Raw genomic sequence first — 24,614 nt, 5'->3', positions numbered from 1 at the left:
ATGGGGTCATGAAGAGTTGGACACGACTGAACGACTAAACAACATCAGTATCCTGCCAGACAGGATTTCTGCTGTAGCCTGCCCCCTTTGATGTATTTCTGCTGTAGCACACCTTCTTCTGTGATGTATGTATGATGTTTTGGGGGGTGGTCTTAGGCAACAGGGTGGTCAATTCCAAAAGTCTATATAAGGGCTTGTACACCATTGTTCTGGGTCCCTCCTGCCTCCTGCTTGTGATTGTGAGCACCCTGGTGCAACAGTTAATAAAGATCAGGCTTAATAGCCACTTTGCTCCAACTTGACCATGGTTGATCTCTGTTGCCTTCCTCCGACCGATAGGTAACCTTTTAGGTTCTTATACGGGTGTCAGAGCTGCCCGAGGTCCCAGCTCACAAAGGACCAACGCCAGTTCGTTGTTATATACAAAAGTCTTTATTGAAGTTCAGTCTCACTTCCACAGCCGTAGCGTGCAGCTCTACGTCTGAAACTCTAGACCGCCGAAGCTCCGTCTGAATCTCCTCCCCCCAGACACCAGTTTAAGACTCTAGCCTTGCTCCACCTCTTCCTTTGCTCCTTCCTCCTCTGGTTCCGCCTGTCAGCTGGGGTCTCGCCCTTCCTAGACTCTTCTGACGCTGAGTCCCCTGAGTCTTCCCCCTGCCTCCGGCGGGCTTTAGGACCTGGTTCCCAATCCGGGTTTTCTACTGTCCCACGCACCTGTACATTCGAACTTGGCGCGCGCGCCCAGCCAGCAACCTTCCTCCTGACCGTTACACTGCTCCTGTCACTGCTTCCCCCTTCGGGGGGCTAGCTGGACCCAACCTCCCCTCCGATAGAGGCGTGGTCAGTCCTGACTCATCTTCTCCCCCTGCTGGAGGAGACGCTGGCCCTGACACATGGGACTCTTCCCCCCCCCACTACGCTCTGGTGGGGAAGCTGGTCCTGATCTCCCGCTGCTGCTTTGGGAGTCCCCGCTGGCCCCTTGTTTCCGGTGTGTCCCCCCTGGGACCCCCCTTGCCCTGACCATCGGCGCCTCCTTCTGGGAATCTTCTGATTCGCTGGAGAAGCTCATGGAATCTCTCGGGTCACTGTCATACTCCCCTACGCTGCCCTCAGATTCTTCCCCTTCGCTCTCCATTTCCTCTCTCCCCTGTGCCTCTGTCCCTGAGCCCCTGACAACGGGTTTCCCGGTATGCCTCCTACAGGCAGGGAAACAGGTTTACTGAATTCCCTTTTCATTTCCATTGGATGCTTTAGGTGAGATTCCTGCACTGGACGCTCAGAGTACCTTCCAACTCTATGATTCTATGATGTCACATTTTAAGTCCCGCCTACACTCTTTGAAAAGGCACAATTTCAAACCACCAACTCTGTAACTTTAGGACTGACAGATAAGTCAACACCAATCTGTATCAAAAGTTTGACTGGCCACAGGAGTGGCAAGGATCCTAATTGCTAAAAACTGGGGGGAAAGAAACTGTGCCAACAAAAAAAGAATGACAAGACAAACTGTTAGAGTATATTGAACTGGCTAGATTAAGAGAGGCAATTAGAGATCACACTAGACAAGAGTTTCAAAAATCATGGGGGAAATTCAGAGAATACTTCACAAAACAGTGCCCTAAAATACACACCTGGACTTGTTTCAATTAATGACTGCAGGAGACTTTGTGGATATTTAAGTTATAATTAGAAAAATCTTAATAATTATTCATAAAGGAAACAGTTTATAAGAAGTAAATAAGGAGGCCAGATACAGGATAAAGGAAGTCTTTTATTTGGTTGTTTGTATTGTTGTATGTTATGCTCACTGTATGTTATGTTCACGTTTAATGAGGGTGGATTTGTGCATTGGGGGTGGGGGGTTTATGTTGTAAATAAAATTCCATTAATATTTTTTTATAAAAAAAAAAGTTTGATTGGCATCTTCCTGGATTCCAAGGTGTAATAGACATTTTTCAAGAAAAGGGGGGGGGCGGAAGGATTTGGAAATAAAACTGCCAATCAAATTTCCATTGTACAAATCTACGTTGTGACGGCATTTGAAATACTATACACAGTTTTACTTGCCTTGCCTTAAAAAGCATATTGTAGAGTTGGAAAAGGTATAGAAAAGGACAGCCGAAATGACCAAGGAGATGGAGTGACATGATAGATGTTTATGGATGGCTATAAAGCAGAATTAAAGAAATTCATGGTGGAGAAGGTTGCCATTGGCTACTAGCCATGATGACAATGCTTTGCCTCCACAATTGGAGACAGCAGTGGTTCTGAATACCGGTTGCTGGAAATCGCAGAAGGGGAGACAGGCTCATGTGCTCAAATCCTGCTTGCTGGTTTTCCACAAGCATCTGGTTGGCCTCTGTGAGAAAAGGGTGCTGGATTAGATGGGTCATTGGCCTGATCCAGCAGGCTCTTCTTATGTTCTTAAGAAGAAAATGTTCTGCTGGAAAGATCAGGAAAAATCACACAAGGATTTTCATACAAGGGCATTGTTCAGCAGCACTAAAACTTCTAACGTGGGAATTGTGGCCTTCAGCCCTAGTGTTCTAGAGGAAGGATGGATGGGACCGTGCTGTTTGAAAAGGGGGAAAGTTGCCTGGAAACTAGATCCAGCCTTCGCGTCTATATTCCTGAGTCAGTTGCTCTGAATCATTAAGTGAAAACAAGCCATTTGCCATCTGGTAATTACCTCTGGGGCTGAGGTGTAAATCCCTATTCCTTAATCTTGCCGCCTGAAAGAAAACATTTCCTCATAGGTGGTCCAGATGGTGGGGAAGCCTTTACACAATGAATAAAAGGCACCAGAGATAGGCCGCTTTGGTAGCGAATGGGTTTGCAAGTACGTCTTCCACAAGCTGCCAGTGTAAATTTTATAAATTGCAGTGGGTGGATGGACAGATGAACAGACAAACGGATAGATGGAGGGAACATTGGTCCTATGGCACCAGCTGGGATTGGGGTGGCAGAGTCTGTCAGAACAGGAGGAGGACCCCATGACTGGAATTGGGGAGAGTTCTGGCAGTGACAGGGAAGAGGGTTCCAACCCACCATTGCTGAATGTCTTAGCAAGGGAGGAGTTGGCTGAGTCAGTCTACCTCCAGAGAATGGCCATGGGATCAGCTACCATGGAAAGCTCAATCAGTGGAGCTAGCTGAATTTGAAGGCGAGTGAGAACTGGAGGGGTGGGCTCCCATTGCCAAGGATGCACCATCATCTGCATGGGTGGAAACAAACCCAGTAGCCTCCCCTTCCCCATAGAAGCTCTTGCTTGCAAGTTCATAAGTCTTCTTGCATAGGATGGGAAGAGTACAAATGGTGGACTCTGCCCTGCTCTTTAAAAGTGGAGTGGGAAGGGCATGTCAGGTGTTAGGACAACATATTTGCTTATGCCTAGCCATGTATGGGGTGTTAGGAGAGGGGTAGTACCTCTGGTTTAGACCACAGCACCACTCTTGGGCTTGTCAGTCAGAAGGTTGGCAGTTTGAATCCCCAAGATGGGGTGAGCTCCTGTTGCTCTGTCCCTGCTCCTGCCAACCTAGCAGTTCAAAAGCATGCCAGTGCAAGTAGATAAATAGGTACCACTGTGGTGGGCAGTTAAACAGTGTTTCCATGCGCTCTTGTTTCCGTCGCGGTGTTCCGTTGCACCAGAAGCAGTTTAGTCATGCTGGCCACATGACCCGGAAAGCTGTCTGTGGACAAATGTCAGCTCCCTCAGCCCGAAAGCGAGATGAGCACCGCAACCCCATAGTCGCCTTTGACTGGACTTCACCATCCAGGGGTCCCTTTTGTTGGGATTTTGCCTATGTGCAGCTTCCCACAAAGCAATTAAGAAGCCGAAGGCCAAGAAGACTGAGCAGAGGGAGTTATTCTGCCTAGAGATATGGGACCTTGGTTACAGCTCTGCTACTGGTCAAGGTCTCCACATAGGCATGATGGCTCATGACCTTCCTTGGCTGGTTAGTTGGTTGGTCAGTGTGTGTTCTGAGAGTCGTTTGGAGTTTGTTGAGAGAGAGAGTTAAGATCCGTGTCTTTATCCTGTATATAGTAACTTGTGAGTATGCTGTAAATAATAAACACCTCAAAGTAACCAAGTTACTGGTAGCAGCGTCTTGTTCTTTCTTTGTCCTACCTGCCTGCAACTGATTGCTTCTGGAAGTCTGCGTGTGTGCTCTGCTATATTCAACTGGGTCTGGCTAAGATCCTGCAACTGGTTAAAGTTGCGAAACATCAATACCTTTACCTTTACATTTCTCCTCTGGTGGGAGAAACGTTGTGCTCCTTCTGGGGTATCTTGTCCACCTTTGGTAATCTCCCTGCACTCAGCCCTCACCTGTGGCTCCTAGAATCTGTCAGCAGCTACACCCAGGGAATACCTTCGACTAGTCAGCTAAACCATAGCTCGCAAATATTTGCTGAGTTAGGGACTTCCACTGCATGCTCCGGCGGATTGAGCAGACAAGACCAATAGTGGGTCTAATGGCAGTGGCATAGCATGGGTTGTCAGCACCCGGGGCAAGGCAAGTAATTTGCGCACCCTAACCCGTGGATTTGCGCACCCTAACCCTAACTCCCAGATGTTGCAGCCGGTGCGGCCGGCCCCCCCTGCACCCCCCATGCTACGTCACTGTCTAATGGTCAAGAAGGTGGTTTCTGCACATGCTGTAGAGGGAAGGAAGAGACACGTGGAACTCGTCAGCCTGGAAAGGCAGCCCATCTAGGAGCAGGAAAACTGATCCTGAACTTCTGCTGCCTTGCGGGTTATCTTCAGGAGAAGCAAAGGCTAAAGGAGTAAACCCAACACAAATCCAGAGTGACGTCCCCAAGATGGTTGGATGGTGCCTTGTACGCCTCCTTTTGGTAGCTCATGCAGCCAAGCTGGTGCCCAACATATTGCTCTGCCTTCCTTTGGACCACATCAATGAGCCCAATGTCAGGAGTTCAGCCTACACTCGAATAGGACCCTGGCAGAGACACATGCCCAACTGGCATGTTCTCTCCCTCCTGGTCAATCGTTCGGGAGCTTCAAAAGCTTTCTTCTGCCCGAATAACACAGCGACCGATGCCAACCAACACCGGCACACTTAGGGATCCGCAGAGTTTGCACCTCATGCGTGACAGACCTCAGCGACTAAGCATTTTGGCTAATCTACTTTATTTACATATAAACACACACAGAGCACTGCAACATGGCTCCCTGTCCCTCTAGCATCAGACAGCAAAGAGAAAAAGAACAAAGGACAATAGTCCCACTTCACGGAACACAGTAACATAAACATCCTGTCTCCGTCACTTCCCACTCTGCGGAGTCAAAACATACACGGTCATGTGATAGACAAAAATCCCATGACTGCAGTCATGGAGCAGGAATTCTAACACCCAAATTGGGGGCGGGGGAGCCCTTCATCTGAGCAACCTAGGGCCTCCATACACACTGCCCAGGCTTGTGTCCCAGGAAGGTCACTTTGGCGCTGCTAATGCAGTGGTTTCACTTCTCCCCTGGAGGTGCACTCTTATTGACTCCCAAGACAAATCATAGAATCATAGAATCATAGAGTTGGAAGAGACCACAAGGGCCATCGAGTCCAACCCCTTGCCAAGCAGGAAACACCATCAGAGCACTCCTGGCATATGGTTGTCAAGCCTCTGCTTAAAGACCTCCAAAGTAGGAGACTCCACCACACTCCTTGGCAGCAAATTCCACTGTCGAACAGCTCTTACTGTCAGGAAGTTCTTCCAAATGTTTAGGTGGAATCTTCTTTCTTGTAGTTTGGATCCATTGCTCCGTGTCCGCTTCTCTGGATGTCAGCAAGCCATGTATCCTAGAACTCTGCTTATGGGCCTTTGAACCGTGCATCCTGTATACTGAGCTGATGCTGAGAACATGTGTTTACTTCTTCAAGTGTGTGTACAAACTAACCTTCTGCACAAAGGGGGGGCACATTTGTTTATCTGCCCGTTATCGTCTGGGGCCCCACCCACCCTGAGAGGCTTTCCCAGAAGGAAATGTGGCCCCGGGTCTGAAAAAGTCTCTCCCCCTCCAAAGCAGTCCTGCACGAAAGCTCTTCCCCGTGTAGCAAGACTGCGGTGTCTGCAGCATCCTTCGGCCAAGTCACTGAGCGAAAAGACTGCTTCGAAACTGCCCCGAGCCCATTAACATGAAACATGCGCAAGTGTGGAGCGCAGCGTTTGATGAGGAACAGTGCCTCGTTGTCCGTAGCCCTCCTCCAGCCCCTTCTTTCAAATGCAATCTTTTATCAAAGTCGCATGTGTTTTCAATAAAAGTCGCATGTGGCCGCAGTTAGACCAGGAAACTGATTCACAAGTGCTTTTGAGGCTCTCCTATCTTTCAAGCCCACCTAATGTTTCCTTCGGTAAGAGTACGGAGGGAAATAATCAGAATCACTGCTTCCATGATCTGAATCATAAGTATGGCATTGTTCAAAGGAACAGCTGGTACCAAATTGAAAACTTTACGTATCCCCTCTGAATAAGGAGTGGGGAGCGTTGGGGAAGGGGGAGAGAGAGAGAGACCCACAAAATCTGTTAGTCATCAACTCCCCCAGGTCTTGATTTAAGGCTACAGTTCTGCCTATTGCTTCCCCTGCTAAAAAGATTAGCTGTTAAGGTTTTCGGAAGGGGACGTTTCCACACAAGGAAAACTCACAAACGCTTCTTTCTTGTCCTCTTATTATCCACAGTTATTGTGCCTTTCTTGCCTTCCATTTTTTTTCAACCGCACATGGGCAATCACACTTCAAACAGCAACAATGAGGCATTTGAGAACCACTTTTAGAAACAGTCAATTTGCAAAGCTGCCTTTTGACCTCCGGGGTTCGCTCCAGACATCAAGAGGAACTCTTACTGTAAAATCGCCTCCAATTGTATTCTCCCCCCGCCCCCCCCCCCCCGCAACGAGATACATATGCAGCAAGCGAGCTCTATTTATAGGGTATTTGGGGACAGCAGGAAGGGGAGGCCAGATTTATAAAGGCCGCTCGATATGAATTTGACTTTTAATTTCCATGCTTCCAATTTTATTGCCCTTCAGACAACCTCTTAACAAGGCACAGGAAGTTGGTGGGAGTGGGGAGCAGTGAGCCCCATTACCAAGCCAAGCAACGACTGCTTATTATTATTATTATTATGCTAAGGAGCCCATGAATGATCCTAATGAGAAATTATGGAGGGGACCTTATGTCAAGCAGCACATCTCCCCAAAGCATCTCCTCATTGGCGTTTACCAAAAGAAACAAGTGATGTGACGTCATCATGCTCAGTGTTTCCTGACTGCCCCCCTCCTGCAACAGCAACCAATGAAGTAGAGTCTGGGGGGACAAGGGATGGAAGAATGCGGAATATAATTTTGTCTGGTCATATTGCTAGGCTAGGACAGAAGAAGGGCCTGTCTACTTGATCAAACCAAAGGCCCAGCTCATCCGTCAGTTTGTTCACACAGTAGCCAGGCATTTGAGGGGGGTCTTTGTCTTTGTTCTTCCACTCTACAGTGGTACCTCAGGTTAAGTACTTAATTCATTCCAGAGGTCAGTTCTTAACCGGAAACTGTTCTTAACCTGAAGCACCACTTTAGCTAATGGGGCCTCCCGCTGCCGCCGCACCGCCGTTCTCATCCTGCTTCTGTTCTCATCCTGAAGCAAAGTTATTAACCCGAGGTAATATTTCTGGGTTAGCGGAGTCTGTAACCTGAAGCGTATGTAACCTGAAGTGTATGTAACCCAAGGTACCACTGTAATACCATTTGTTAGGCTTTTTACATAATTGTAGACTCATGGTATTATCTCAATCATTTATTGACAGAACAGACGGAATAAATCTCCTAGGCTTTAAGTAGATTCTCCTTGAGCAACGATGGGGAGCCAGTTGACCTCCAGATTTTGCTGGACATCATCATCATCATCTGTTATTTATACCCCGCCCATCTGGCTGGGTTTCCCCAGTCACTCTAGGAAGCTTATAGCACATAAAAATTGTAAAACATTAGACATTTAAAACTTCCCAATACGGGGTTGCCTTCAGATGTCTTCTAAAAGTTAGATACAGTGGTACCTCGGGGTAAGTACTTAATTCATTCTGGAGGTCCGTTCTTAACCTGAAGCACCACTTTAGCTAATGGGGCCTTCTGCTGCTGCCGCCGTGCCGCCGCTGCACAATTTCTGTTCTCATCCTGAAGCAAAGTTCTTAACCCGATTTACTATTTCTGGGTTAGCGGCGTCTGTAACCTGAAGCGTATGTAACCTGAAGTGTATGTAACCCAAGGTACCACTGTAGTTGTTTATTTCCTTGACATCTGAAGGGAGGGTGTTCCACAGGCGGGCTCCACTACCAAGAAGGCCCTTGGATCTGGACCTCAGTGAACGATGGACCTCAGTGAATGATGGGGATGGAGACGCTCCTTCAGACGCTCCTACAGCTCCCAGCATCCCTGAGCTTTTGTCTTGCTGGCTGGGGATGATGGGAGTTGGAGTCCAGCAACACCTGGAAGGCTGAAGGATTCCGAAGGTTCCCCCTCCCTGTCCTTGAGTGATTGTATGTGAAGTTCATGAAGGAGGGGATTGAGGTCTTGGTCATTGGCCCCACCCTCTCCATCACATCAGGGCAAATGTCTGCAGTGGAGTTTTGGCTGCCCCTGTGAAGACTCGCCATGTGATTTAGAACTCTGATTGTGCAGGGTTCTGATTTGCACAGCAAAGTACAGCAGCCTGATGGGAGAGAAGGTCACTCTGCCTTCTCCCCATTCGGGCTGCTGTCCAGCCAGCCAAGCTGACTCCTGGCCCATGACAGCTGTAGGTGTTCAACCCTTCTGTTGTTGTTGTTTAGTCGTTTAGTCGTGTCCGACTCTTCATGACCCCATGGACCAGAGCATGCCAGGCACTCCTGTCTTCCACTGCCTCCCGCAGTTTGGTCAGACTCATGTTTGTAGCTTCGAGAACACTGTCCAACCATCTCGTCCTCTGTCGTCCCCTTCTCCTTGTGCCCTCCATCTTTCCCAACATCAGGGTCTTTTTCAGGGAGTCTTCTCTTCTCATGAGGTGGCCAAAGTACTGGAGCCTCAGCTTCAGGATCTGTCCTTCCAGTGCGCACTCAGGGCTGATTTCCTTAAGAATGGAGAGGTTTGATCTTCTTGCAGTCCATGGGACTCTCAAGAGTCTTCTCCAGCACCATAATTCAAAAGCATCAATTCTTCTGCGATCAGCCAACCCTTCTGAGATCAGGCCAAAAAAAGAGGTGCAATACCTCAGCTCTCGTGCAAAGGTTGCAAAGTGCTTCCACTTTGATTTAGCAAGCTGAGCCCCAGGACCTTCATATCTAATAGGCCTGCAAGCTGCTCGATCTCTATGCAAGACGTCAGCTACTGTGCAAACTAAGATGAACTTTGCTAAATCTGCGGCACCTAAATGGTTCAGATTTCAGATCTAATCCTAATTTAATAATTTTTTTAAAAAAACAGACCGCTTTGGAACAAAGGGCACTACAGAGAGTAAACAGCAGGTCTCATGAGGAAAGGAGAAAGCAGAATTCAGGAACAAACAGAAAAAAATAGATGTGGCTTACTGAGTTTACATGGATATAAACAAGGAAATTGGGCAACGCTTAGGACATCCTTCGCCAGCCAAGGCTCACCACGTCTGCACAGCAAACAACCATGCGGAATCCGGCCGCTACTACAAGGGCATCCGCTCTTGGGGAAATCTGGCAAGAGTTCAGTGCCTGCTGCCCGTGAAAGCAAAAGCCATGTTATAATAATAGAACATTACAACTGACTTGGTAACAAAGCGGCATTGAGTAGTTATGACTCCTTTGGTCTTTTACTTGCCTACCAGATGTCCATATGGAAGTGTGCAAGAGAAGTCCGGGGGGGTGGAGTGGGGTGTTGCACCTGCCGTTACTCTGCTTGCAGGAAATTGAAAGGTTTCATCCAGGAAAAGAGACTGCAGCACAGCTAACTGGGGCTGGGGGTGGATTCCTTGCTCCCCACGTAAAAGGGCTGGAATGAATGAAGCATGGAAGTAGGTTATGCAAGGGAATATGCCAAGGGGCTGTTTAGAGAATCACGGTGGTAGAATGCCTTCTGTGCATCCATAATGCAGGTTCGTTCCCTTGCGGTAAAAAGGTGGTCTCTGACTCCCTGGGGGCCAGTGGCGTAGCGTGGGTTGTCAGCACCCGGGGCAAGGCAAGTAATTTGCGCCCCCTAACCCGTGGATTTGCGCCCCCTAACCCTAACCCCCAGATGTTGCGCCCGGTGCGGCCGGCCCCCCTGCACCCCCTACGCTACGCCACTGCTGGGGGCTCATCATACATGTCTGGCGCATTGTCTTTAGCTTTGTAGATCGCAAGCAGCATACCCTCCAGCTGCCCACAGAAAAACCCTTAAGCCTTCACGGCTTCTCGCTATTTCATGCACAACCCCAAATTCCCAAAGGACCTTACAGTGGTTCAACGTGTTACTGGAAGTTCAGACCCGTGTGTCCCTCTAACGCATTTCTTAGATCTATGCCTCCCGCTCCATTCCGCCACCACCCCTCAATATGGCGCCACTTCCTGTTTTTAGACCTGGGTAACTAGAATGCCCCTAGGGAAGTTTTTTTCACTGTTTTTCGGCTCCTCAGTTGGCCAGTCTCCCATAAAGAAAGGCGTGGGTCAAGGAGAAATGGGAGCAAGGCCTGTCCGCAAGGGGTGCTGAAGAGCGGTTGCTACAGTTGCTTGGATCCAGCTTGCATTGTTTGGTCACTGTACCTGCAACTGGGTCCCAACCTCTGAGCCCCAGCCTCTGAGGAAGAGGCAGGGCTGGGACACTGATGCAGAATATTTCCCTATTTGCATCTGAGGCTGTACAAGCCTTGTATACCATGATGCTCTTTTGCTGGCAGCCAAATGTGGTCCTCTAGTCCAGGGATCAGCAAACTTTTTCCACAGGGGGCCGGTCCACTGTCCCTCAGACCTTGTGGAGGGCCGGACTGTTTTTTTTTAAAAAAAACCAAGGAATTCCTATGCACACTGCAAGGGGGGCAAGCCACCTTCTCGGTTTGCCGCCTACCTCATTCACCAAAGGGCTGGCGGCAGTGGCACAAAACGGGCTTCCTCAAGAGAAAGCCCTAGAGAAAGAAGGCGCTTATTTCCTAGCAGACATGAATGATATTTGTGTATAATAAATAAATGGAATGAACATCTTAGAGGAATATATGGAGAAAGGTATAAAACAAACTATGTGATAAAACCGAGACAATAGAAAAAGTATAATGAGAACGATTGGAATCTTTTCACAGAAGACTTTATTGGATAAGACATGTTGTATAAATATCTGGTACTTTTAATTGTTGGTTTTTTCTTGTTACTTTTAAACTTTTTGTACTTTTTGATGTGGAGAATTCTTTTTTTCTCTTTTCTTTTTCCTTTTTTTCTTTTCTGTGCTTAACTTTGTTGTACTTACCTTTATTGTAAGATTGTATTTTAAAGCAATAAAGATGTATTTATTAAAAGAGAGAGAGAGAGAAGGCGCTGTGCTTACCTTCCCAGGGCCTGCCAAAACCACCACTGCTGCTGCTGCTTCTCGTGAAGCGAGTAGGCAGAGCGAGCTCATCCACTCCGCTCTCTGGCCCACAGGAGCACCAGGGCAGCGGTGGCAGGAGGAGGCCAGGCGGCAGCGGCTCTGTCAATCAAACGCCGCTGAGGCAAACCAGGTGCAGCGTTTGATTGGCAGAGACATCCCCACGCCATGCTGAGGTAAACCAGGTGCGGCATTTCATTGGCAGAGCCGCCGCTGCTCGGCCTCTTCCTCCCGTTGCCATCGCCGGGAGTATCAGCTTTGCGGCGGGTTTCGGCTTCGCGACGTGGGCCGGATTTAGGACCCAGGTGGGCCTGATCCGGCCCGGGGACCGTAGTTTGCCGACCCCTGCTCTAGTCCTTTTGAGCTGGTCCTTGGGACTCTCTCTAGGCTAGGGTTACTGAAGCACACACTTCCTGGTTGTGTTGGCATAAACCCAGGCATTTCGGCGATTTTTCAAAATCCCCCTGGACGCTTGAATCCCGGAGAAATTCCAGACGTATGGCAACCCTATCCTAGGCCACACCCCTCCTCAGCCTGCTTTTGCCTGGCAGGAATATGTCCTTAAATGGAGACCATCAATTCCTCTTGCTTGCCTGGAAGGTGTGCAAACCTACTTTACCAAATGTCTCCTCCATTGCTCTGCCTGTTTGCGCATCTGCCCCCACCAGTGGCAGACCTTGGAGTCTCAAATTTCAGCAGTGCCGAAATCCGCCCCCCTCACCTCTTGCCTTCCATTTTACATAATCATTGTGACGCCTCCTGGGGCTCTGCTATTAAACAGGTTCGCTCCCCTAAATCTGCCTCTGGCCCCACCCATGAATGAGTGTAGCCCTCAGGTGAGAAAAAGGTTCTCCACTCCTGAGAGCGCCTGTTAGTCCAACAAGCAGAGATGGCAGTTAAGTCACAAAAGGCAATTGCTAAAGGAGGGGGTCCCTCTTCTCTCTCCAAAAACATCTGTTTTCGGGCTGTAGCTTCTGACGAATTCCCCCCGTGGGGATCCATTGTGGCTTTACCTCTCCGTATGATTCTTCGGACGTGCTTTAGTGTTTTCTAAATAAGCTGTGACAGTTGATTTGGGGTGTTCCGTGGCTAGGAGGCCTTTCAAATGTCTCCGCTGTCCCCCATTCTTTTTCTGGCTCCTTGGTGGCACCCAAGGAGAGAGGGAGTCGTCACGAACTCGTCCTGCATTTGGCAAGGAGCGTTTATGTGTTCCAAGAACACACGTTACATTCCTGAAGAACAGAACTGCAAGGAAAGAAAGAAAGAAAGAAAGAAAGAAAGAAAGAAAGAAAGAAAGAAAGAAAGAAAGAAAGAAAGAAAAGGCACCCGTTCGAGACGGAAGCCATCCAGATGACTGAAAAGACCTGTGTTATTCTTCCCGCGAGGACCTCGGCTGGTGAACCCCCACATTGAGTGATTTTTTAGGTTTTTTTAAAATGTACACAAACATGGTTCTGATTTGGTCGCTCTTATTTGCAGCCGGATTTTGCCTTCAGAAGTCTGAGGAGGTAAAAGGACGAGGCAAAACCTGAGAATGGTGTGCCATTCTTGCTCTCAACAGTCCACGGGCCATTTCTAGGGAGCTAATTAGACTCCCTTCTCACTCTCTCCCCAGATTTTTGTTTTGAAAAATAAATTTGTAAATTTAACAGCTCCTTAGGTAAAGGTAAAGGGACCCCTGACCATTAGGTCCAGTCACGGACGACTCTGGGGTTGTCATCTCGCTTTATTGGCCAAGGGAGCCAGCGTACAGCATGACTAAGCCACTTCTGGCGAACCAGAGCAGTGCACAAAAACACTGTTTACCTTCCCGCCGGAGCGGTACCTATTTATCTACTTGCACTTTGACGTGCTTTTGAACTGGCCAGGGTGCCACCACACAACTCAGCTAAGGGAAGCTGCAGTGGAGAGCAATGGGACTTTCCCATTTCACCTTGGGTGGCAAAGCAGGATGCGCTGGCCCAGTTGTTAAGGGTGCTGAGAGTTGTTAAGAGACCCCCTATTCCCCCTCACAGAGCTACAATTCCCAGAGAGGTTTAACAATCAGTCCTTCTTTCCAGGGGAACTCTGAGAATTCCAGTGAATTTCCATGCAAGGAAATCAAACACATTTAGAATCAGGGAGTGGTATCCACTGTTAGTCATACTCAGGGTGGATCCACTGATTGATGTGGCTGACTTAGATCTATTAATTTCAATAGGTCAACTCTGAGGAGAATTTAGTGTTCATTCAGACATGCAAATATTGTGTTATGTTTTCCTGATTATCATGATAGCACCTTCTGTCATGTTTTCTAATATTCCTCTAACATGTTCCTGTTGCATAATGGAATGGTAACATACGTCATTGGACAATGTCGCCAGTCGCCCACTCTTTCCACACATGCATGCTTCTGTTCCCCTATGGCTGACCCACAAAAAATGGTAGAATGTCTTACCACCCCAATTTTTGTCATATTACTCTCACAATTTTCTGGGTTAATGGGGTTGCAAATCAATATTTCTGGAAGCAATTAACATGAAAATCAGTGCTAAACTTTTGTTTTTATTTTGCTAGATTTCCAGAAGAGGCATTTATGTCATGTGAAGCCTCAAACGTAATGTAGGAATTAACAGTTACGGAAACATCAATGAACTGAAACAAACTGCAGTGTGACTGCAGCCTTAGTTAGATGCAACCCAAAGTGTAAAAATCCTATGCAAATAATAAGAAAATATGCCATGACATGGAATATGACTTTTCACACGGCTCTTCATCACAGTCGAGGATGCATTTAGAAGAAAGACGGTGATATGTTTGGACCTGACGGCTGCGTTGCAACTAAATCTTTCTGACTGAAAGGCAGATGGGGAAATGCCTCCATAAAATGGAGACATCCGAAGTGGGAATAAATGTCTAGGAAATTCTCGGCTACCGTGATTTATTTGCCATTCTCTTCAAAAAAATAATAAAAGGCTTCACAGCACAGATGGAACAGTTGTGCAGTCAAAACCCATATATAAGAAATGATACCTTGGGGTCTTCTGGTGGTGGTCCAGCCTAGAGGGACTTATCAGGGCTTATTTGCTAAACGGTAACCAAGCGATGCCTATCTTCAGATGGTCCTCCTGGAACAGTCTTTGAATGTCAATATTCCTTTGCCACAATTCTACCTGCTTCCATTGGTGCTCTGCCACAGAGGGCCTGGCACACACAGCCCTGTTTATGAGCGTTCAACTCGCACAGGGCCATGTTCACCCACGGCGCTGGGAAATAAATAATTACACCCGGAAATGGCAGGAGAGAGCTGCGGGGGCCTCGTGGCTCACGAGGAGACCCTTTCCCGGAAGACTTCAGATGTCAGGGACTGGACTGAGGAGGAATGGTGGAGAGTGCCCCCCCCTCCTCCTGAACCTTCCTGAGAACAGGAGGACAGTATAGATTTAGAACAGTGGTTTGCAGAAGGCCATAGCTCAGAGGCTGCGGAGGGGAGAAGCTGGGAGATATTGGGAGAGGAACCAACAGGAAGAAGAAGAAGAAGCACCAGGGAAGAGACAGACGACAGACTCAGTGTCTTTGGAAAGCATGCCAGACCCCTCCCCTCTCCCAGGTCCTGGCAAGCATTGAGAGTAGTAGAAGGCTCAGAGGCAGTAAGCACAGTTCAGCTGGTACAGAGATGACGTATGATGATAACAACAACAACAATTTATTATTTGTACCCCGCCCATCTGGCTGGGTTTCCCCAGCCACTCTGGGTGGCTTCCAACAAAAATTAAAAATACATTAAAACATCACACATTAAAAACTTCCCTGTACAGGGCTGCCTTCAGATGTCTTCTAAATGTCAGGTAGTTGTTTACCTCTTTGACATCTGATGGGAGGGCATTCCACAGGGCGGGCGCCACTACCGAGAAGGCTCTCTGCCTGGTTCCCTGTAGCTTTGCTTCTTGCAATGAAGGAACCACCAGAAGGCCCTCAGTGCTGGACCTCAGTGTCCAGGCTGAACGATAGGGGTGGAGATGCTCCTTCAGGTATACTGAACCGAGGCCGTTTAGGGCTTTAAAGGTCAACACCAACACTTTGAATTGTACTCGGAAACGTACTGGTAGCCAATGTAGGTCTTTCAAGACCAGTGTTATGTGGTCTCGGCAGCCGCCCCCAGTCACCAGTCTAGCTGCCGCATTCTGGATTAGTTGTAGTTTCCAGGTCACCTTCGAAGGTAGCCCACGTAGAGCGCATTGCAGTAGTCCAAGCGGGAGATAACTAGAGCATGCACCACTCTGGCGAGGCAGTCAAGAGACAGAGGAACGGGAGTGTGGAGGGACTGGACCACCCCTGGCACCACTATTCCGGTAGGGTGCTATCAAGGCAGCCCCCCCCCGGACATGTGCAGCACACACACCCCTGCACCAGGTGCCACGCCCCAGAACATGCCATGCCCCCACAGGCAGTATGCCATCCCCCGGGAAGTGTGCCACACCTCGGGGCGCCAGCCACGCCCCTGCCTGCTCTCCGCCCCCGGTAGCGGAGCATGCAGCTTCTCCACTGGACAGAGGGGGTGAGACTTTACTTGGAGCAAAGCCATTATCTGAGAGGCAGTATCATCCATCTCTCTGTGTGAATATTGAATAAAATACCATGGTAAGAACTTCTTGTTTTCCCATTTCTGGCTGCCAGCCGGGAGGGAGGGAGATCGGATTCCCTGAAGCCTGACATCAGTGAGGGCAGAGAAGAGACTGGAGGTGCAGTGGGACTTTGTTTAGGCTGCTCAGCCTCCCCGTCTAACAGCTGGCTTGCGAAGTAGCACCACATTTCTGCACATGCTCCAGCCTCCAGACGGCGCCAGAGCTTTAACTTTACTTGAGGACAGAGTTGCGTGGAGAGGGAGGGAGGGAGCTGGAGAGCAGGAAAAAATGGTGATTAGGAGGCTTTTTAGTGCTCCCCACTACTTACCGTACGTTTCTGTCTATAAGACACCCTCATGTATAAGACGCCCCCTGTTTGGGGGGGACTCAGATTTAAGAAAATGAGGGGAAATGTATCTGTGTATAAGACACCCCCTAATTTTTGACATTATTTTTAAGGGGGAAAACCTAGTCTTATACACAGAAAAATACGGTAATTCATTCTGGAAACTGGGCAATTCCAGGTAACTGAAGTTCACTAATAGAATTTTATATCTAACCATGTCTTGACTAAAGTTACCACCAGGAACCCCCTAAGTTTCCATATCCCACCCTGTTCTTCCCAAGGGGCTCCGAATCAGTATTCCATTTTTTTTTATTTAAAAAATTGCATTTCTATCCCAACTTCTTCTCCAAAGGAGCTCATCCTCTGGTCCATCCTCTCCTCATTTAATCCCCACAACAACCCTCTGTTGTTGGGTAGGTTATTGCTGGGAGACAGTGACTGACCCAAGGTCACCCAGGGAGTTTCCTGGCTGAATGGGGATTGGAACCCCTGGTCTCCCAGGTCCTAGTCTGACACTCTAACCACTGTACCAAACTGGCTCTCAGCGGCTTTCTATAGAAGCAGGCTAAGTGATGGGCTTGCTTCCCTCTTCTGCAGCACATAAACTTGCCCTATAAAATAAAAGCAAGATTTACAGGCGCGTCCTCCAAACGCCTCTGCTAATAAACACCAAATGCGGAAGGCTAAGACAACCCCCTACTGGCAAACTACTAGCCCCGTGTCCCAGTTTGCCGCTCTATAGATTTATAATGAAGGAAAGGAAAGACAACTTTTCTTTCAGTCTGATCTAGTGTTTTGGATTATGGTTAATATTTTCTGGCAAGCCGGTCAGCTGTGCTCAAGCATTCCAAAGCAGGAACAGATGTTCGAAAGCTTGGATCACAGGTCCAACGTGGAGTATCCTCAGCCATCCCTGCAGAGGGAAGTCAGCAGAACATGGGATATATATATATATTGAAGAACCTGAGGGGAGTTTTCTTTAAATTAAGAATTTGGAGGCAGGGGGGCACTTAACTTTGTTCCCAATTACCATCAATCATTTGGATGGGTGAAAACAGTTGCTTCACTGTATCCTCCTGGCCTCTGGTCGCAAGAGATAAATAGGTTCGCTGATAAATAGGTTGGAGAACCCTTCAGTCTCAATTGCTTATTTCTCCATTGCTTTGGATTGTACAAAAGCCAAAGGACACTCATATAAGGAGCAAATACAAGAAGTCCTAATTTCCCAGTCCTCAGTTGTGTAGGTAAAAGGTTAAAGGACCCTTGGATGCTTAAGTCCAGTCAAAGGCGACTATGGGGTTGCGGCGCTCATCTCACTTTCAGGCCGAGGGAGCCAGTGTTCGTCCACAGACAGCTTTCCAGGTATGATCTCCGACAACAATTTCTAGACCATCTATGTATTCCAACATGGAAACCAGAGACAGAGGTCATACGCTTCTTATTACAGGGGAGAGACCAGGAGCTCCTCAAGACAATAGCTAAGTTCCTCTGTTTGATTTGTTGTCGCCAAAGTATGTTACAGGATCCTGCCCTTGCTGGAGACTCACAGAGATGAAATAGATTGCTTGCCTCTTCTTCCCATTGGCAAAGGCAATTGCAAATCATTTTGTTATCTGTGAACAAAATGCAAAATTTTGAAACTGGATCTCAAGAAGGTATGATAAAAAAAATTAGCATGGTTTATTAGTCCAAAATGATAGAATAAACAGGTTGGGCCAGGGAAGTAATTGTGATTTTGACTTTCACCAATAACTTAAGTACATTTGCACACTTAAAATCAATCCCCTACTTTTATTTTTCAAGGTACAACAAATATACATCAAAAGAAGAAAAGAGAAATGGAAAATAGAGATGGACTTTCTATAAATGCCAAACTGTAGTATAAACTGTAGACACTTCTCTTCCATGTGTTGTAATATTTGTATAATTAATTAAGCCGTACCTGACCGCATAAAAATTATTTTGCTTTTTTTTGGTCGCCTTGCTAATTTTAATTTTTGCACTGATTTTCTATGTTCGATAATTGTAAACATTTCCAGGTTCCAACCTTTGCTGTCCTGTGCTATAACTTCCTTACTCTTTAGTTGTTCCATCTCTAAAATACAAGAAGTTTTGCGTTGTAATTTCACATGATGAAATTAGGGATGAAATGACAGTTCTTTCCCCCCACCCTTTTAAAATGCAGCACCACAGTTCCATGCTGCAATTGGTAGAAACTGAGACAGAAGTGCTAGCGTTATAACCAGTAAAACCAATTCAATAGACCACCGTGTCTGAATGCAGCCTCGGCTAAAAGCCTCAGCAAGCTCATTTTTTATTCTCAAGTCCACCGAACGGGCAATGCAACCTTTTGTCAGCCACTACAGTGCATTCATTTTCAGCCTCACTTGTGGAAATGGCCCTAGTTCTTTTAAAAAATAATAATAATTCTGCATCCCAAACTTCTGTGATCCTTGATTTTTGGGATGAGAGCTCCCTCTGCTGCTTCAGTTTCTTTCCATGATAGGCTGAAAAAGAAGGTAGAAAGAGAGGAAGAGAGGAAGAGAGAAAGAGAGAGAGGAAGGAAGGAAGGAAGGAAGGAAGGAAGGAAGGAAGGAAGGAAGGAAGGTTATCTGAACTTCAGCTCCCATAATTCCCAACCACTGCCCATGCTAGCTGGAGCTATCTTCATAAAATAATAATAATTATTACTTATGCCCTGCCTATCTCTCTGGGTTTCCCCCGCCACTCTGGGCGGCTCCCAACAGAATATTAAAAACACAATAAAGCTTCAAAGATTAAAAACTTCCCTAAACAGGGCCGCCTTCAGATGTCTTCTAAAAGTGAGATAGTTGTTTATTTCCTTGACATCTGATGGGAGGGCGTTTCACAAGGAGGGTGCCACTACTGAGAAGACCCTCTGCCTAGTTCCCTGTAACCTCACATCTCACCATGAGGGAACCGCCAGAAGACCCTCAGAGCTTCCAATATCTGGAGAGCACCATTCATCTAGGCTGAATGTTGAATCTCCAAATGCAGATATCTCCTTGTTTATTTCAGCCTCTCACTATCTCCAGACGTGGGGTCTGGCAGGATGCTAAGAAGTGTGCACTGGGGAAGAGGGGCAATGGGAGACAGTGATTTGTGGGGACCCGGGCCAGGCAGGAGGCAAGACAGACGCAGGGGGAGCTTCACAGCTGGAGGATGGAGCACAGGAAGGGACGGAGGAAGAGGAGGAAGAGGCAGGTCAGGCAAATGAAGGGCCAGGTGCTTCCCCACCCTCTCTTTCCCCACCGTCTCCCAGAACCAGTAGGGGGTTGAAAAGGGATGAGCAAAGGAAGTTTCCACGCAGGCGCAGTCTCCATCTGCAGGCATGCGGCCTGTAGAGGGAAGATACATAGAGCACGGACCTGGGGATAGCTGCCTAGCAGTTAGATTGGTGTCTGTAAATATCCAGAGCTGTAGAAATGACTTTGTTATCTCTGGCAATAAATACTTAACTATGTGTCATGTTCATTCCTTTGGCTGCGAAGCACCTTTGATAATAATTTTTGAGTAGTTTTCAATTACATTCCAAAAATAGCCTCATTATAACAATGCCAAATTATGGTACAACTACTAATAACAATCATTCAAATACCAAATTATATAATTTAGGTGGCCCCCATCTCCTTTCTTGTAAATTGAAGCCACCGGTTTGGGTACTATCCTCTGGAGCAGGAGAAAACAAGCTTGTTCCCTCTTCTATGTGACATCCCTTGAGATATTTGAAGATGGCTTTCATATCTCCTCTCAGTCTCCTCTTTTCCAGGCTAAACCTACCCAGCTCCTTCAACCGTTCTACGTAAGGCTTGGCTAATAGACCCTCGAACATTTTGGTTACCCTCCTCTGCAAACGTTCCAGCTTGTCAACATCCTTCCAACGTTGTGGTCTTTTTATGTCCTTATTAAGCGTCTCCTGAGATTTTGCCAAAATCTGCCTTCTCATATCTGCCCATTCGTTCTAGTCCTATCCTCATGCTGGGCAATGCTCAGAACCTCTCCACATGCCATGAGAGTGCACAGAGCAAGCCCCTCTGTGGGAGCACATTGTAGAAGTCTGGTTCTAGTGAGCAATCTTTCTTTCAGGGATGTTTATCTGCCCTGACCGATCAGCCCATTGAGGAATCCCAGAGTTTGGTGAAACACAGTTTGAAAAGCACTTCTGTAGCCCATGTACTTAACTTGGCTGTCACTTAAAGGTGATCCAAATATAATATTTCATTTAAACTCTTCCCCCTCCCACTGAGAAGCAGAATTATGCCCCCAGACTAGCATTCTAGGAGGGATATATATATATGATATATATCATATATATATATATGATATATATTGTGATGAACACATCGGACTACCAAGCAAAACTATCAAATCTACTCCAAGACCCTACCTACCAACCTATAAAAACAGATCCCACCACCTATCTGGAAAAAACCACCAAATCCAAAATAAAAGCCTCTCCTATTAGTGAAGAAATCCAGCTAAGAATCATCCCCAGAGAAAAATCATCCAGATGCCCCAAACTCTACGGCCTCCCCAAGATACACAAAGAAGGAACACCACTCAGACCAATAGTCAGCTCCATAGGCTCACCTCTACAAAATCTCGCTAAATTTCTCGCTAAGCAACTTCAGCCCTATGCAGAATCCATCTCTTCACACGTTACAAACTCCTTCCAGTTCATAGAAACAATAAAGAAGCAAAACCTACATCCCGATGACCTACTTGTGAGCTTCGATGTTGTATCTCTCTTCACACAAGTGCCCATTAATGAAGCCTTGACAGCCATTCAAAACAAATACAATCCCCCCGAATACATCCTGGACCTGACCAACCACTGCCTAACCAACACGTACTTCATCCACAATGGACAAAGATACAAACAGATAGAAGGAGCACCTATGGGATCACCCCTCTCACCGGTCATCGCAAATCTGTACATGGAACACTTTGAAACCAATGCTTTAGACAAGTCAGAACACAAACCCAAACTTTGGCTCAGATATGTTGACGACACCTTTGTAATTTGGCCACACGGGAAAGAAAAACTAGATAGCTTCCTCACACATCTCAACAGCCTACACCCCAAAATACAATTCACTATGGAAATAGAAGCCAACAACCAGCTTCCCTTCCTTGACGTCCTAATCTACAAAAAACCTGATGGCTCCCTAGGACACACTATCTACCGGAAAAAAACACACACCAACCGCTACTTACATGCTCAATCACACCACCACCCTGCACAAATAAACTCCGTAGCCAAGACCCTCATCTCCAGAACCAAACGCCTGGCTGACAAAGACCACTTGACAACTGAGTTACAGAATCTCTCAAATGTGTTAATCGCCAATGGATACCAGCAAAACAGGGTTAGGAAGCTAATCCAAAAAGAAACACCCCCCAAAAACCAAGACACGGAAGAAAACAATGGCATGGCCCTCCTTCCTTATATCAAGGGCACTACAGATAAAATTAGCAAAATCCTCCATAAACACAATATCAAAACAGCCTTTTGCACCAACCAAAAAATAGCCAATATCCTCAGAAACCCCAAAGATAAAATCCAGTTGGAAAACCAAGGGGTCTATGAAATACCCTGCAAAGTCTGCCCAGCCACGTACATTGGACAAACAAACAGACGAATAAATGCACGTATCGCAGAACACAAGAATGCCGTCAAAAAAGAAGAAAAATCTTCCTCTCTTTTCCAACACATGAAAGAAACAGGACACGAAATTAATTTTGCAGATTCCAAATTGCTCTTTAACATGGAACATCACCACAAGAGAATAATCATGGAAGCCATCGAGATAGAGAAACACCCTCACAACATGAACAAGCGTGACGACACGTCCCGCCTGCCAGACATCTGGAAATTAGCCCTCCCCACAAAAACCGACACCAGATCCAGAGGCACACAGAACGCCACCACCAATCAACCACACCAGACCCAAACCCAGACCCTCTCCACAGATAAATTACAGACACCATCCAGTAACCAAACCATAGTGGCAACTCCGGATGCTGCACCCCCCTGCAATCCCTACACAGATCTGGCTGGCACAGGGCACAAAACCACAGCTCGCCCCTATACACGAAGCCAAGCCAAAGCACAACTAAGTGCAGTACAGCCATCTTCCCAGAAAAACTCTTCACAAATTCAAGAGGTCAAGACACGAAGGCTTTAGCAACTAATCCACACCTAATGACCCACCTAAGTGGTACTCAGAATATCACTCAAGAAATCACTCAAGATATCCCTCAAGTAATTAAGGAACAAAAGAAGAAAAGAACACTAGCCTGGGAACTTCCCCTCTGCCCAGAACTTTTGAGGCAATACACCACACCCCTCTACAGTATTTATAGGAACTCAAACACTGAGATCCCGCTCTGTTCCAGTAACAAGAAGCCGAAAGCACCAGCCTGAAGATGACGAGTGAGACCTCGTCGAAACGTCGCCTAGACACCCCAACTTTTACACGGGAAGACACCCGAGGACACCAAAACCTGCATATATATATATATATATATATATATCACTGAGAAAATCCCAAAGAGTATTTTGTTTGGCTTAAGGCCCGGGCGTTTGTAGTTAAAGCGAATGCTCCATGTGATGTGTTTCCCATTAACATTTTTGACTGCTTAAACTTCATTCATCCACGATGCGAAAAGGGACAATTGCAACGGCTTTATCAGTTTGAGCCGAACATCAGTCAATTTCTTGGCTCAAATTTGCACTCAGATTACCCTTTGGTGGAGAGTAGTCATAACAATTCAACACTGAGCACAACCAGATATTTCCCGCCCTCCTCTGCACAGAGACATAGAAAGCTGTCTTGTACTATCAGTTTGTATAACTCAGTATTGCCTGCACGGGGTGGCAGCGGTTCTCCATGATTACATTTCCTTAACTGTGAAAATTCACTATGTAACTTGTGCTTCTTCTCCCATAACAAAATGACAATAAAAGTTGACAAACCAAAAAACAATCCTGCAGGTTCCTACTGCCCCTTATTTGCCAGGAATAGTCCTTATTTTCCCCTAATAAATATCTGTCCTGATTCTTGCCTTAAGTTTTGCCTTGTTAAACATTGCTACAAGGGAGTCGCTAGCATTGCTATCCTCTCCTTCTCTAGGTGTTAATTAGGACAGCAAAGCTGCAATGGTTGCGCTTTATCAGCAATTACCAGTGTTGCCAACGACACTTTGCTTATCTCATCACACACTGTACTTTTTGCATTTCATTGCCATGAAAATAATTCTCTGTATTCAGATTGTAATATAACAAAATGGGCAATAAAAAAAGCAATTCAAATGCAATTTTTAAAACCATACGGCATCTAAAACAGTGTGATGCCATTGCTGAAGCCAGTTCCCCACACGTTGGCTTAGCATGTTTGCTTAGAGTTCACTGCTTTCCCTATCTCACTAATGATATAAAAGCATTTTTTGAAATGTTCTCTTTTTACAAATGAATTATTACTAAGGCTGTGAGCCCCAAATCAGTCGAGATCTGAAGGGGAATTTGAACCCAGGACTTACAACATGCTGTTTCTAGAGTGACTACGGAGAGAAATGTTTTAAATTGTATAGGAACGCAGTTTGCCTTTCTTTCTGTTATTGTCCTCACTTACTGGTAACACTAGTCAATAGATTGTATTTTTTCCCCCTTCACTGGCTGATAAATAGTAATTCCTGGGATCAGTCAGAAGAGCAGCTTAACTCACCCACTTCACAAGGACCCTTATCAATTCCACCTAAGGAAGAAGGAACTGGCTGTCAGAAATAGCTCCTGAAGGTGATGTCTAGGAGAAATTGTCAGCACATTCTCAGCTGTGTCTTTTGCTTTTTTCTTTTTTGGGAATTTTCTTTCTTTAAAAAATAAAAATACACATATTTTTATTAAATATTGTTACATAGTGAAAAGAAATGGACAAGCTGAACCTCCCACCCCACTTTTACCCAACCTAAAAGCATAGTTTAAAGGTAAAGGGACCCCTGACCATTAGGTCCATTAGGTTGCAGCGCTCATCTCGCTTTATTGGCCGAGGGAGCCGGCATACAGCTTCCGGGTCATGTG

The 24,614-nt window shown here is 46.7% G+C and overlaps 1 long non-coding RNA gene across 1 annotated transcript; it reads right to left on the bottom strand.

Moving 5' to 3' along the window:
• Positions 1-421: 421 nt before the first annotated feature.
• On the bottom strand, positions 422-945 carry LOC310713276. The gene is made up of 2 exons (XR_014529177.1): positions 853-945; positions 422-804 (listed from the first exon to the last, which is right to left on the bottom strand). It is a non-coding gene; the product is annotated as an uncharacterized lncRNA (long non-coding RNA).
• Positions 946-24,614: the final 23,669 nt, after the last annotated feature.

Source organism: Podarcis liolepis, assembly GCF_965112155.1.
Source record: "Podarcis liolepis genome assembly, chromosome: 8".
NCBI classification, from domain to species: Eukaryota; Metazoa; Chordata; class Lepidosauria; order Squamata; family Lacertidae; genus Podarcis; species Podarcis liolepis.
Note: the sequence above shows the minus strand (reverse complement) of the source record. Positions and strands in the feature narration are given on the sequence as shown.